This window comes from Mus musculus, chromosome 8 (genome assembly GCF_000001635.26).
Source record: "Mus musculus strain C57BL/6J chromosome 8, GRCm38.p6 C57BL/6J".
NCBI classification, from domain to species: domain Eukaryota; kingdom Metazoa; phylum Chordata; class Mammalia; order Rodentia; family Muridae; genus Mus; species Mus musculus.
This window is the reverse complement of record NC_000074.6, coordinates 87,817,782-87,832,111: the sequence shown is the minus strand read 5'-3', so window position 1 is coordinate 87,832,111 and position 14,330 is coordinate 87,817,782. Positions and strand designations below refer to the sequence as shown.

General features: G+C 50.4%; 1 protein-coding gene across 8 annotated transcripts in view; it reads left to right on the top strand.

Annotated features, from left to right (window-relative positions):
- The window catches only part of Zfp423 (zinc finger protein 423), a 300,244-nt gene that overhangs the window by 129,942 nt on the left and 155,972 nt on the right, over window positions 1-14,330 (top strand). The window lies entirely within an intron of this gene.

Sequence of the window (14,330 nt, the reverse complement as noted above, 5' to 3'; positions counted from 1 at the left end):
GGTCAACCTCCTGCCCGGAGACTACATCTCTGCGCCAGCCCTCGGTGGCTTCCCCTGAGCTTTGTCTGCTCCACAGGAAGGTTCCAAAGGAGCACCTCCTCCACCTTCTGAACCATCAAAGCCAGACCAGCCGCCTCTAGGCCCCTCTGCTCCCCCCTGAAAGAGCCGTGCAGGCCGCCAGCTGCTTTGGGGGCTGGTCCTTTGTCCCATGGAGGAGGCCTCCAGGAGGCCCAGGCCCTGGGTGGGGGAGGTGTGCCTGAGGTCAGGCACATAATGAGGCCAGGTCCCTGGTTGTCCCCTGCCAGGGCTCTGGCAACAAAAGCCCAGCCAGACTGCACAATGAGGGGGGAGGCGGCAGGGTAGGGGGGTAGGTGAGGCCCGAGTCAGCCTCTGTGGCCCAGGGTTTCCTTCCAGCCCACCCCATGCTGGGAACTTCAAAGGGGCAAGGGGAGAGGCCAGCCAGGCCTGGTGGCTGGGCCTCCTTCTCCAGAGTCCATGTGTCTTCGTCACCCCCCCCCTCCCCCAGCCCCCACTCCTCCACTCCCCCAGGCCTCTAAGGTGGACAAACACCCTTGAGAGTGATCAGGGAGCCTGGATTGTGGAATTTGGCTCCACAGGGAGTCGTGGTCTGGGGTCTTTCTCGGGTAGTCTTAGTCTTGAGGTTCTTAGTTTACAGCTTGAGCTAAGCATTAAACCAGGAGCCTTCGGCCTTTCAAATTAGTAGCGACAATACCCCGTGTATAAGGAGGCGTGCTACTGAATTCAGAGTGTGTTCCACAGGAATCTTAATGGCATCTGCCTGCTTGCCGAGGCTAAGGAGCAGCTGGGAAGATGTGTGTCTCTCCTGGGACTGGAAGGTGGGAAAGAGCTATTTCCGGTCATGTGCTCTGTTCTTTCCTTCCCTTCTCTTCCTAGGGTTCTCCCTGCAGCAGAGTTGGGCCTTTGGTTCCTGCTTTTACACATGGGGCTATCAGGGCTCAAAGACGATAAATAAGCCACTTGACACCACACACTGGCTCCATCACATGTAAAATGCTGACCCTTATTAATTGGGATGTGGGGTGGGGGAGGGGAGTCTGTGCTTCCATTCTGCATGTGTAAGAAGCACTCAAAAATCAGTAGACACCATATCATGCTCAGGTTGTCCTGCCTGGATGCGCCACCTCCCCAGCCCCCCCTTCCATCCCGTCCCCAGCTTTGTGAACAAATAATCTCTAGCTCGCCGCCATGGGATCCCTCCTCTGATCTGGTTTGCTAGGGGTGTGACAGAGACCCAGACATAGGCTGAGGGTGAAGCCTCCGGAGCCACCATCTCCTTTCTTCACTGGGTAGATACCTTGCTCCTTTTACTTAGCTGCCAAGATATACTTCTCCGTAGTCAGATCCTATTTTCAATATCTTGGAATGGTTTACTACTATTTCCCAAAGTCCTCCCAATCCTGCTCCCAAATCGGAGTCACAAAAGTTTGACTACTGCGTCCTCTATGTTCTCACTGTAGCCATGAGGTGCCAAGTGTGAACAGAAAGCACCCACTCTTTCCTGGGTGGAGGAAGGCAGGTCTCCCCTGCACCCAGTGGCTACTGTAAAAATGTGAACAGGTGAGACTGGGCAGCAGGGTGCAGGGAGCTATGGTCCCTTAGACATCAGAGGAGTGCAGTGGAGGGCAAGTCCCACAGGGTGGCGCTGGGCGGTACGGGTTCTGGCCCCTGCTTGCAGAGAGATGTTATCTGATGCTTTCACTGTGTGACTGTGTGACTCCCCCGCCCCCCTTCCCCATGTTGGAGTTAGAGACTTTCTGAATCCCCGATTTGCTGCCAACTGCTCAGGGATGTAGTGGGACCAACATAGTCTATGGCAGAATTAACTCCAGCTCCCTTCACGCATTCACTTCAGAATTAACTTCAGCTCATTCACTGTTTTGTGCATATGGGTGGGGGAACTGCGTGCTGAGCTTGGGGTTACCACAAGCATAGACTTTGATGCACAGAAGTAGAGTCCCCTTCCCTTCCCTTCCCTTCCCTTCCCTTCCCTTCCCTTCCCTTCCCTTCCCTTCCCTTCCCTTCCCTTCCCTTCCCTTCCCTTCCCTTCCCTTCCCTTCCCTTCCCTTCCCTCCCCTCCCCTCCCCTCCCCTCCCCTCCCCTCTTTCCTTGTCTTTGGCAATCTATGAAGTATTCTTAGTTCCTGTGCTAGTAAGAAGAGCTTGGGATCAGCCTTCTGGACCAGGGCGGAATGTTGCAGACTGCTTTGGCCCTGGCAATAAACTACTGTTTGCATTTGACTTGATCATGGAGTCTTCGCAAAGTGAGGATGTTGAACAGGGACAGTGTGGCATCTTTTACTGTGAGGACCAAGAGTAAGCTCAGACAGACCCGGGAGGCTCCTTAGGGCTTTGCTCTCATGGTCTTCGCTCTGCATCTTCGCTCACTGTCTTTGCTTACCTTTCTCCTTTGTTGGCTTCATTCTCGGCCAGGTTTTTCTGAAGAGGCAGATTAGTCCCCCTGCCCACAGAGCGTCCAAGCTTACCACCTTTCCAGAGCATCTTCCCTGCAGTGGAATGAAGTCTCAGGGTCTCTCTGACCGGCTCCAGTTGGTCCTGTATCTACTCATACATTACTAAGGCTGCATGATGCCTACTATCTGTTTAGGCCTGAGATCTCTGGACTCGGAGAGGAGGGATGTCTCTCCTAAGTAGGCGGGGTTAGATGTTTGAATCATCTAAGAAGCACGGACCCTCCTACCCCAACTCTCCCCAGTCCTTGTTCATTCATGAGACAGGTTGGACCATCTGGGTATTAGTCCCAGTTGCACCTCCTCTTACTGCGTGATGCTGGGGAAGTTACCTTACTTCCTGTGCCTCAGTTTCCTCATTGGTAAAACAAAATTCTGTTATCCAGAACTAACTGTTGTGACTACCTCATCAGGTTTGTTATGGAAATTAAACACACCAATCCCTGTGAACGACTGAGGGCGATGCTTGGCACGAGATAAACACCTAAATAAATAGTAACTGTTTAGTTTTCTTTCATTATTTATTCATGGCCTCTGAAGCACTCAGTGAAGCAAGCACATACTGAGTTAGTCCCTGCCTTTGCGGGGCACACACATGGAGTGTCTGTCTGTCCAGGGCGGGAAGGGAGAGGGGTGAGCTTGGGACACAGGGGAGGAAGCATCTTGTCTTCCATGGAGACAGATAGGCATCTCTCTGACTCCTAGTTTCTCGTTTGAGCTATAGGGACATTCTTCTTTTGCAAAAATACTGACTAGAGAGAAGAGGGTGAAGGTGTGTCACAAACCTTACAGCCGCTGGACTCAGGATCTGTCTCTTCCCAGCTGCGTCCCTTTTCGGGGTGGCTTACCCCCTTGACTTTTGTACTACCTACCTGCTGGATGGTTGAGGTGGCAGGAAGGGGAGGGGAGAGGGAGGGTCATGCTTGGATGCAGGTGTTGGTCTTCCACGGGAGGCAGGGCATCTGGTGATTGGGGTCTCATTCCACTCCAGAGCAACGTGAGGACAAGCGTCTATGGACCCTTGAGAGTCTCTGGTCTGCTGTGTTATCTCTAGGTTGTTTCTCTATGCGGTCCCTTGGCCCTATGTACCAGAATGCATGCTGGGTCCTGCCAGAGAGAGATGAAAGGAGATAGCCTTGACCTCCTCTCTCTAGCCCAGAGGACAGAGAGCACACCTGTGATGTCCCTTATAGGAAATGGCCTTGAAAGGACCCATGATTCACTGAAGAATAATAGTATGTAAATGCAAAGAGTGTTTTATTCTGCAAAAGTCCAGCGGGCTGGGGTCTCCCATTATGAGAACAGAGAGACAACCAAATGAGCTTGCAGGCCTGATTTAAAGCACATTAGGGAATTTTGGGGTAGGTGACAGCTATGTTAATCTGTTGGGTCCATCTCTATGGACACTCCGTTACCAGGGCGTGAGGGGTGGAAACTTGCTGGGGAGGTCTGGAAACTGTTGCTGAGGAAGTAGCTGAGGAAGTCTGCAAACTGCTGCTGACCCATTGTCCAGGCCAGGTGGCAGGGCAGCTTCTGAGGCCTGGACTTGCCTGGAATTGCCCGGTTCTTGGAGACAGAGATTTAGGCCTAGTCTCCTTAACTGCCAATCTGAAGCCTGTTGTGGAATCGGCTTAGCCTTCTTAGCCTCAGCACCAGTGACATGGTCACATTGCTCTCTGGCTGGCTGAGCCACTGGTCACTAGCATGCTGGCCTCCACTGTGGCTCTTCATACTCCTCAGCTTTGGTCTTTCTTGAAAAACAATGGATTCGTATGTGTGTGTATGATGTGCCCGTTTGCATGCATGCATCCGTCCCATGGCACCCAGGTGGAGGTCGGAGGGCTCTCCTTCCATCGTGTGAGTTCCTGAGATCTAAACCAGGCTGGCAGAGTAGAACAGCATAGAGCTTTACCTGCTGAATCATCCTTCTTTCAGTCTTGCATGCATTTATTTATGCTGCCTGGTAAGTGGTACTTAGGGAGGTCTTCACTGATACTCCCTGTTCCCATCCAGAAGAGCTTGCCTGAATGTACGACATGGGGTCGTCATGGAGTCTTCAGCCCATGCAGTTCAAGTAGAGCTGCTTGCTGAGGAGCCAAAGCCGGCGGACCTTCCAAAGCTTTCATTTCTCAGCATTCCTGATTTTATTTATTTGTTTTCTTTTAAGACACGGTTTCTCTGTGAAGCCCTGGCTACTCTGAAACTTGCTTTGGAGCCAGGGGTGGCCTTCAACTCAGAGAGTTGCCGGCCTGTGCCTCCCAAGTGCTAGCCTTACAGGCACGCACCACCACGCCCAGCCTCTAGCATCCTCGATTTTAAAAATTAATTCAAAGTTGGTTTTTTTTTCCTGGTTTGTTTATTTTTGTATATGTGTGAGGAAGGGCCAGTGTGCGCCAGGACGAAGTGCAGAGATGACAGCTCTTCAGTTGATTTCTTATTAGACAGGAGCTCTCTGGTTTCCGTTGCTTTGCTGTGTACTACAGGCTAGTTGGCACGTGAGCTCTGGGCCCTTTTCCCCATCTCTGCCTCTCATCACTGGGACTAGAGATGTCTACCACCATTTCAGGCTTTTTAAGTGTGTTCCGGAGATGGAGTTCAGATCTTCAGACTTGTGTGGCAAGCTTTTACCCACTGAGCCATCTCCACAGCCATAGTCCTGGTTTGTGAACCTAGCGGCAGGTTGACCCCATCCCAGCCCACATCTTCCAGTGATTTTGGAAACAGGGGCTTTGTAGAGATCCAAGCATTTATAATAATTTTGTAATAATACAGGCTGGAGAATTCTTTGTTTTAACCCTACAGAGAATCCGAGGTTCAGCAAGCTCAAGGTAACTTGGGAATATAATAGGGCCCAGAGGCAAACTTATATATGTTTGACCACAGCCCAAGTTCTTGGTCATAACTTGTTCTGAGTGTCAACACAGCCATTCAAGTCCCACAGGTGACTGCTTTTCCAAAGGCAGCTAGAAGTGCCACAGATAGATTATCAGGAGGACTGGGGCCCAATAGACTGAAGAGAATCATCTGTGCACACTGGCGCTGTGTCTTTCTTTCCATTCTCCGTCTGGCTTTGTGGGCTGTGCTGACTCCATTCTGTTGGACCCTCTGCCGTAGGTCTAGCCAAGTTCTTCCCAGCTAGAGAACAGCTCCCATCTGGTGACCAGAAACCTGGAGGAACCGGCCACGATCCTGCCTCTGGGAAGAAAATGATCAATGACTCTTATCTCAGCCTATGCTTGGGCTAGAGCTCATTGCTAAGGAGGGCGTCCCTCCTGCTCTTGGCCTTCCCCAGGCCCTAGTCTGGCTTGCTACCCCATCCTCTGCCTACTGTGCTCCACAGGGGCCCATGCCTCCTTGTTTTGAGGTTTCCGTCTTCGTTCTGTTCCCCTCTGGCCCCGTGCCAGCTGTGACTGTCTTGTTGGGTTCTGTCAGGTTGTTTGGCTTTCAGCACACACTGTCTGCTGTGTGTGGATAAGTCATCTTATTGTGGAGTGTTCCAGAAGCTCTCTGGTCTCACCTTACCCAAAGCTGGTATTATTACTATCATTATCACCTCCACCTCCACCTCCACCTCCACCTCCACCACCACCACCACCACCACCACCACCTCCACCTCCACCTCCACCTCCACCTCCACCTCCACCTCCACCACCACCACCACCACCTCCACCTCCACCTCCACCTCCACCTCCACCTCCACCTCCACCACCACCACCACCACCACCACCACCACCACCACCACCACCACCAACAACAACAACAACAACAACAACAACTCGTCCTCCTCTTTATCCTCCTCCTCTACCACCATCACCCTTGAAAGCATGGATGATGTAAAGAATCACCATCATCATCACCAGCAGCAGCAGCATGGTTAATTTGGAAAATCTTGGGGAGATGACATCAAACCAATGAAAGAAAAGCAAGTGATTGTATCCTGACAGTCTAGGCTCAAATGCTTTCTCTGCTCAAAGTCTATGGTCAATAATTTACCTATTTCTGAGCCTCAGTTTACCTTTCTGTGAAATAGAGCTGGAACCACTTCCCTTGCTTTCTTGCATTCTTCTCCCAATCTCTCTCTCTCTCTCTCTCTCTCTCTCTCTCTCTCTCTCCCTCCCTCACCCCCCTCTCTCTCTCTCTCTAACTCTAACTCTCTAACTCTCTCTAACTCTGAAGAGGCTGCAGTCAGTAAACTTGTGGTGCTTCCCAGTTATCCTGAAATAGATACCCAGAGTGACCAAATGGAGCTTTTCTGGCAGGTAGGACAGGGTGCTGGGCCATGGTGCTACATGTTGGGTCTGCATGGTGGGTCTCAGGACAGATACGATCCTTGGTGGTTCAGGTGACAGTGACAGGGTGACTTTGTGGAGTTAGCAGTGGTTAATGCTATGTGCCTTATGGAGGCAGCTCACAGCCATGCAGGGGGACTTTGCCTGTCCTGGGAACCCCTGGAGTGGAGGGAGGTCTGTGTGCACTTCCTTCTCACTGACATGGAGGGAGGAGTGGGCTTCTGGCCTTTCTAAAACTGCCCCAAGAATGCTGTGTATTTATCCAGGTCTTGATTACTCTATGGAGTCTCAGGCCACACCCTAAGTGACAATCACAGTGACACAGACACAGGATCAGGTCTCCCCGTCCTAGCCTGTCTTCTGCTCCTGTGACAGAGACCTCAGGCTGGGTACTCTGTGAACACTGCATGTTTACTTGGCTCACAGGATGGTGGTTGGGAAGACCAAGATGGAGGGCTCACGCCTGCAGACAGAGCCCCTCTGCTGTGTTATAACACGTGGGAAGGCATCACGGGGGCCAGAGTGTGGATAGTGAGAGGCGAAGGGAAGGAGATTAGCTGTACCCCCAAAGGAGCCTAGTCCTGTGACAGCCACGAGACCCAGTCCATTACTGTCCAAGTTCCTACCCTCAACACTGCTGTGCTGGGGATAAACGGTCTAACACATGCACCCAAGGTGTCACACAGATCATGCTGAAACCTCACCCCTAAATTCAAACCTGTGGTTTAGGGTTGGTTTATTTTTATTCCCTCCCTCTCTCCATGCCTGCCTCCCTCCTTGCCTTTCTGCCTGCCTTTCATTCATTCGTTTATTTTGATGCTCCGGTTGTCCTGGAACCCACAGTGTAGAACCTGCCTTGAACTGGCTGGCCTTGAACTTCCAGGGATCTCCCTACCTCTGGAATGTGCCACCACACCTAGCCTTTTATTATTTTTATTATATGTTTGTGTCTCTGTCTGTCTGTCTGTCTGTCTGTCTGTCTGTCTGTCTGTCTGTCAACAGGCAGACAGACACTGCGGGCACCCATAGAGACCAGAGTAATGGGATCCTCTGGACCTGGAGTTTCAGGATGTGAACCATCCGATGTGGATGCTGGGAACCCAAACCGAGTCCTGTGCATGAACACTACTTGCCCTTACCCATCAGCCATCTCTTCTCTTCAGCCCCCTGAATCCTCCCTCACTTTTGTGCCTGTTTTCAAAGATCTCGAAGTGCCTGGTATCCAGCATAGGAGACCCAGAAGGATAGGCTAGCCCCAGCTTAACCTGGCCTTATGCTGGTAGCCAGTGTCACAGTGAGGTAGCTAGTAGGATGTGTGTTTGCATGTGTTTCTGTGTGTGAGTACACCCCTGTGGATGTCAGAGGACAATCTGCTAGAGTTGTTCCTTCCATTTAGCACATGGGTTCTGGGAATCGAACTCGGGGCATCAGGTTTGGCAGCGAAAGCCTTTCCATGCTGAGCCACTTCCCCTGACCAAGTTTTTTTTGTTTTGTTTTCTTTTGTTTTGAACTAGCCTAGTCACTCATTGATCATGTGTACAGTATACTTACACTACATTATTTGTATGTATGTCTTGACAGAGTACTTTAATATTTAAATCTCCAGGCATTTAAAATGTGCTACTTCTGTGGTCCCCTTAGCCTGGCATTTCTTTCTGTACCTGGAGTCTTACTATTGAGCGCCACAGGAGCCTCTGAGGAAGGCCCTGGTAGCCAGCAAGCCTCCTCCTCTATGAGCACTCACTTGGGGCCTCTCTGCTCCAGCTTCCATGGTCTTCCCTGTGCAGAGCAAGAGGGCAGCCTCTGCGTTTGTCTTTCGTTTTGTCTTTCCGTTGCAATGATCTCTTTGGCTCCTCCCCTTAATACAAAAGACCCAAGTCCCAGAGTAAGTTATTTGTAATTCGTTTTTAAAGTCCACATTGCGATATTAGCCATGACTGTCTGCTGTGTAGAAAAAGGAGGAGTTTGTGTTTGAAGTTTAATCCAGCTTCTACTTAAGCTCAGTCCCTGGGCAATCCTTTTTTCTGCCGCTGAGCTCAAACAGCCAGTTCTCAGGTTTGATCTGCTGCCCCACGGAGCCCTGCCCAATGTGAATTTGAAGAGTACCCCCCTCCCCATGCACCAGAGAGACTTGCAAAAAAAAAAAGGCAGGGGGTGACCACTTTGGTAGAGCAGCATGGCACTCTTGGTGGGTCCCTGGGTCCCTCCCAGCACCCCCTATTTTGGGGAAGGCTGACAGGAACCCACCCAGGCTGCAGACCTTCTGGGGGACAGTCCCTTGCTTGAGGTCTCTGAGGAGCCCCTCTGAGCGCTCTCTGCTGGTGGACCACTAGCACTAGGGAGTCTGGGAGTGCTGTCTGACATGTGGGGGGCAGAGAGAAAGGAGGGAAAAAAGGGAGGGAAATGAAAGACGAGAGTTTGTCGGGAACTGGTGCTGGCGGTGGAAACAGGAGCCGCAGCAGGGCAGGGCCTGGTGGCCTTCAAAACTTTTCTTCTCCCCTCTCGCCACACGACTCGGAGGATGCAGGCAGTAATTAAAGGCCCCCCGGCTCTCCGTTTTCTGTGTCCACGCCTTTGATCTGGCTCATGTCGGGCAGCCATTTCATTGTTCCTGTCTTTCTTTCATTCTTTTTTGATGGTAGAAATGATGATCTTTGATTCTCGAGTCGGAGGTGGCCAGGAGAGTGGTATAGGTCTTACATAATGCATCTTTCACATCTTATTTTTAAACGCAGGCATAATCAGGGCCAGGCAAAGGCTGGCTGCATTTCCACCAATGCGTGTGGGGGGAGAGGAGGTTGCCTGCCCTGTGGTGATGGCCTGGGGGGTGGTGGGGCCAGGCAGTCCTGTGCAACTGAATGAAAATTACTAGAGGAAGCGTCTCCCTCCACCCCTTTCTAAATATAACCTGGGGAGAGTTTTTCCTAATTGTTCCCCGATGGAGAAATGTGCTGAGAGAAAGAGAGAGAGAGCAGGACCAGGGGACACGCCCACTCAGCCGGGCTTCTCTTGGCGCTTGTGGGAGGCCTGTACACTCGTTATTAGTGGATGTTAATAAACTCTGCAGGATGAGCCGCAGAAGTCATACATGAACCGATAGCTCAGCCATGTGACGTGCTGGGCGGCATCAGGAGGTGTGAGGCAGAGGCGGGTGTGTTGTCTGGAGGGTACATTCCCATACTTTCTGGCTCTTCATCTCCCTCCAGGGGTAGACAAGAATGAGAAAGTGAAGCTTGGGCCATAGTAGGAAGCCTGCACTCCAGCCCCAGGTCAGGGCTATTTGTGTAGTACCTGGACCACAAGCTCACGTGGTGCCAGAGATCCTATAGGTGATGTAAGGAAGTGGGGGCTTCTGGGAGTTTAGGAACCTAGGCTCCTTATTGCTCCTGAAGGCTGCTTGGAAGGAGGCTGGGCCCAGTGCCCAGAGTCCCAGGTTGCCATGGGGAACTGGACATTTGAGCCTTCATTAGGAGTTCCTTGGAGAAATGAGAACAAAGGTGTCTTTCTGTTAGCAGACAGTGGTGTAAGACTTGGGTATGGTGGTGGTGTCTTGCAGGCTGCTTCAACATGAGGGGCCAGCAGGAAGGCTTGGAGGGGACTTGTCCTGTGCCCTGCATTCATTGCATGTGCGGCATACTCTGAAGTCCAAGGCTCAGTATGGCTGCCTCTGAACAGATGTGGAACATTTCCAGACAGTGGATTCCATGGGCTAAATGGTTTTGCAATTGGTGGTGAGGGTTTCTTGTTAGATACACGGAATGTATGTGGTAACAAGTTTAGGGACCTTCATGACCAATGCCCCCAAACTCCCAATCCCAGGCTGCAAGCAGCAGAATTTTCAAACACTGACCTTGTCGGTTGGCATTGCTGAGCACTTGCTGTGTGCCCACTTTGTGCTGAGTGCTAGATATTTAATGGGAACCAAGACTAATCTGGACTGGTCTCTGTAGACACCTCCCCCCCCACCCCTCACCATTGCATGCAGGTGATGGACAATAAGCAACTCATGACATAAATAATGCAGTCACATTCTCAGAACTGCAATGCTAAGTGAGTTTACTGTCTTGTGAACATTGTGATCCTTCATGGTCCAGGCCAAGATCCCAGGGGTCCCTTGAGGCAATCAGGAGGTGGACATGAGATATACAAGACTGGTGTCACAACCATGTTTTTTACTGTCAACACATTTAGCAGTGTGAGGACACCGATAATAGCAGTAAAATATATAGGTTAGTGGACTGATGTGATAGCTCCAGTGCTTGCCTGTTACCCAAATCTAGCAGGTTCCAACCTCAAACCCACACAATGATGAGAGAAGAAAACCAGCCACACAAAGTTGGACACACACACACACACACACACACACACACACACACACACACAGCAACAGTATATGCTAGTAAGTGTATAAGCCAGTAAGCAGCATAGCTGTTTATTAGGACTGTTGAGTGCTATGACATAGAGCAGTGTGGCCTTTGGTGTATGATACTATTCCTGGGAAAACTTGAACAAATGTCTACTCTTCCCAGATAGGGAATCATGGACAGTCCAAAGTATGGGTACTGGCAAAGGCCACTTGGGTGAACCAATAAGTTTTATTAGGGCTACTTACAAGAATATGAGTGTGGGCTTACTCACAGGATGAGAAACCATCCAGTTGTGTCATTCCATCATAGGTTACAACTCTGGGTAAAAGCTGGCTACCAAGAGTAGAGTTCACAACTGGCAAGCAGCTTGATGAGTTGGAGTGTACTTCCCAAGCACTCAGCTGGTCTCTGCTTCTTCCAGGTAGCTCAGCTTGTCTGAGGGTGTCTCTCAACAATACTTACTGCTTATACAAGCTTGGGGAGGGAGGGGTCCATTGAGTCCTGTCAGTTTCAGGGACTTCCTGAAGCCTTTGAGTTGTCTACTTCCTGTGCTTAAAAAGCTTCCCTTCAGGATGGAATGTTTCACCTCATCTTGTTGTCTCACCTCCTTTCTAAACCTCCATATCTTAGTGAGCTTCCCTTCAAGGTTGTCAACAAGAAGTTGTCATATCTGAGGAAACTACCATACAACAGCTTTGATGAGCTGGGGTCTACTGCTTTGACATTAGAAAGTTCCCAGTTCATATTCATATGTGTGTGTGTTTTAATTTAATAATTTCTTTTGAGGACTTCATATGTGGATACTATATCTACATCACTCCTACCCCTTTCTCTCCCCTTTCTTTCTGTGCCCCTTCTTAAATTCATGACATCTTTTAAAATTAATATCGTTACATGTATGTACACATGTAAAAACCACTGAACCCATTAAGTTCATGTACACTCGTGTCCAGGGCTGTCCCCTTGGCATTAGAAAACCTACATGGGAGCCTGTCCTGAATACTGACTTTCTCTTTCAGCAGTCATTGGTCACCCGTAGTTCTTCATCTAAGGGCAGGACTCTGTGGGATTTCCCCTGTCCTTTTTAGCATGTCAGCTGCTGTTGTCATTATGCTGGTTTTGTTTAGGAAGCCATGTTGATGAGAGATCATGGGTGAAACTTCCCTGTCATGTGTGCACAGCAGATGATCTGGTATTCAGGCTCTTAGCATCTTTCCACCCACTCTCTTGTACTGTCCTCCGCCCCTTGTTACAGGTGTATAAGGGTACTGAGGAAGTGTGTGAGGCATGAGGGAAGCAGCAGAAGGAGACTGAAGGGGAATCATAGGATAGTAGAGTAGATGGAGGCTCAGAGACCCCCAGCAGAAGATAGTTGGGGAGGGGAGCTGTTGCTGGTGACATTGGGTGCCTGATACACAAGGAGTATGCTTGGAGGAGAACAGACTGAAGAAATCGAAAGCTGGAGTGTTGGCAGCAGCTATTGAGTGGATGGCAGTCCACATGGGCAGCCTTGGCATTGGTCAGCGTAGATGCTGGAGGTGGGAGACAAAGCTTATTCCAGAGATGTATCTTATCCTAACGTTGGAAGTAAGGATGGCTGTTGAGTCAAGCCTTGTGGGTTTTTTTGTTTTTGTTTTTGTTTTTGTTTTTGTTTTTGTTTTTGTTTTTCCTTAGACATCCAAGGACAGAGACGTTGTTGATGGAGTCAGGGAGGTTTGCAGGAGGGAAGGTGTGAGGTTGGAACTCTTCTTTTCCTGACAATGCTAGGCTCAGGAAGGATCCTGGGAACAGGGGTGAAGGCAGTATGCTCAAGAGCCCGAGACTAGCTGCCTCTCAACTCTCAGAAGATTCCTCACTGTCTACATTCTACACTCTGTCCCAAGTCTAGTGGATTGCACCTACCTTAGCCCAGTCCACAGTGATATCACCTGAAAGAAGCTGTCCCTGAGGCCACAGGGTAGATAAAACATGTTAGGATTGGAGGTGGGGATGTGGGGGGTGGCAGGCAGCCTGACTCAAGGAGATTTGCCCTGGACTGTTCTCTGCCATGCCAGGCATCCAGAACCTTGTGGTGAGAGGCAAACCTTGAACTTTTGTACCTGGCCTGGCAGCCTATGCCAGTTAATTATGCCCTTGGATGGAAGGTAGTGTCCAGCTCGCTTGCTCCTCTGCCAATCCTCCTGGCTGGTCAAGCTGGGCCACACTGATGGTTCCCGAGCCTTGCCTTCTGGCTGGCAGGGAGGTATATTTCTACCCCCCTACCTGACTGCACACAAATTGCTTTGCCTGGTGCACGCACCACGCAGAGCCAGGCGTGTGCAGCACCTGGTGCCTATAGAGTCTGGCACCTAGCCCTGTGCACTCCTCACCCCGTGGCCTGTCAGGACCCCTTCATTTATGGTCCACCACTTTTGGCAGTGGTCTCGTGCAGCTGGGATGAACTGGAAATTGGGTGCTGCTTAGCCTGGCAAAGGGCCTTGAAGTGGCTCTTGTTGGGGGAGAACTTCAGAAGGTGGAGGCTCTGGGAGGTTGGGGTCTCCCAGATGGGCGTCTCCTCCTCGTGAACCTGCCACTGCTGCCAGGCCAGGGGCCTCCTCCCTAGGGATAGGAGCCCAATACTCTTCTCCTTCTCTGGGGCTCAGCAACCTTGTGCTCATTTTCATTCTAAAGCCAGTGTTGCAAGGGAGACATGGTCAGGTTTGGATAGGTAGGGGATGAGGGAAGCAGATGGACCCCTCTCCTCAGTGAACTCCTGCCTGTATGTAGCCTGTGGTCTTTTTACCCTCTGACGTATTGTTTCTCTCCTCATCGTGCTGAGCACAGAGCATTGGTACCCTCAGAGCAGTTTGTAAATGTCCCTTTAATTCTCCCCCAGGACAATGAGAAGATTTAAACTCCTGATATAACAACTTAAGAATTCAGTAGGGGGAGTCAACGATAGCACACTTAGTTGAATTTTAAGAATAGCATTCCTTATTATCTTAGTACTCAGTATTCTTGGTATTTGTTTTTACTTGGCCTTTGTCCACACACATGTATGTATTCCTAGGATTATAACAAGGAGCCTTTAATGTATACGGCCATGACCCTGTGGTCTGTAGTTGTCAGTTGTTTTTCCTGAGCGTGTGGTGACTCAACGTGAGACAACAGCAAGATACTCAGCTT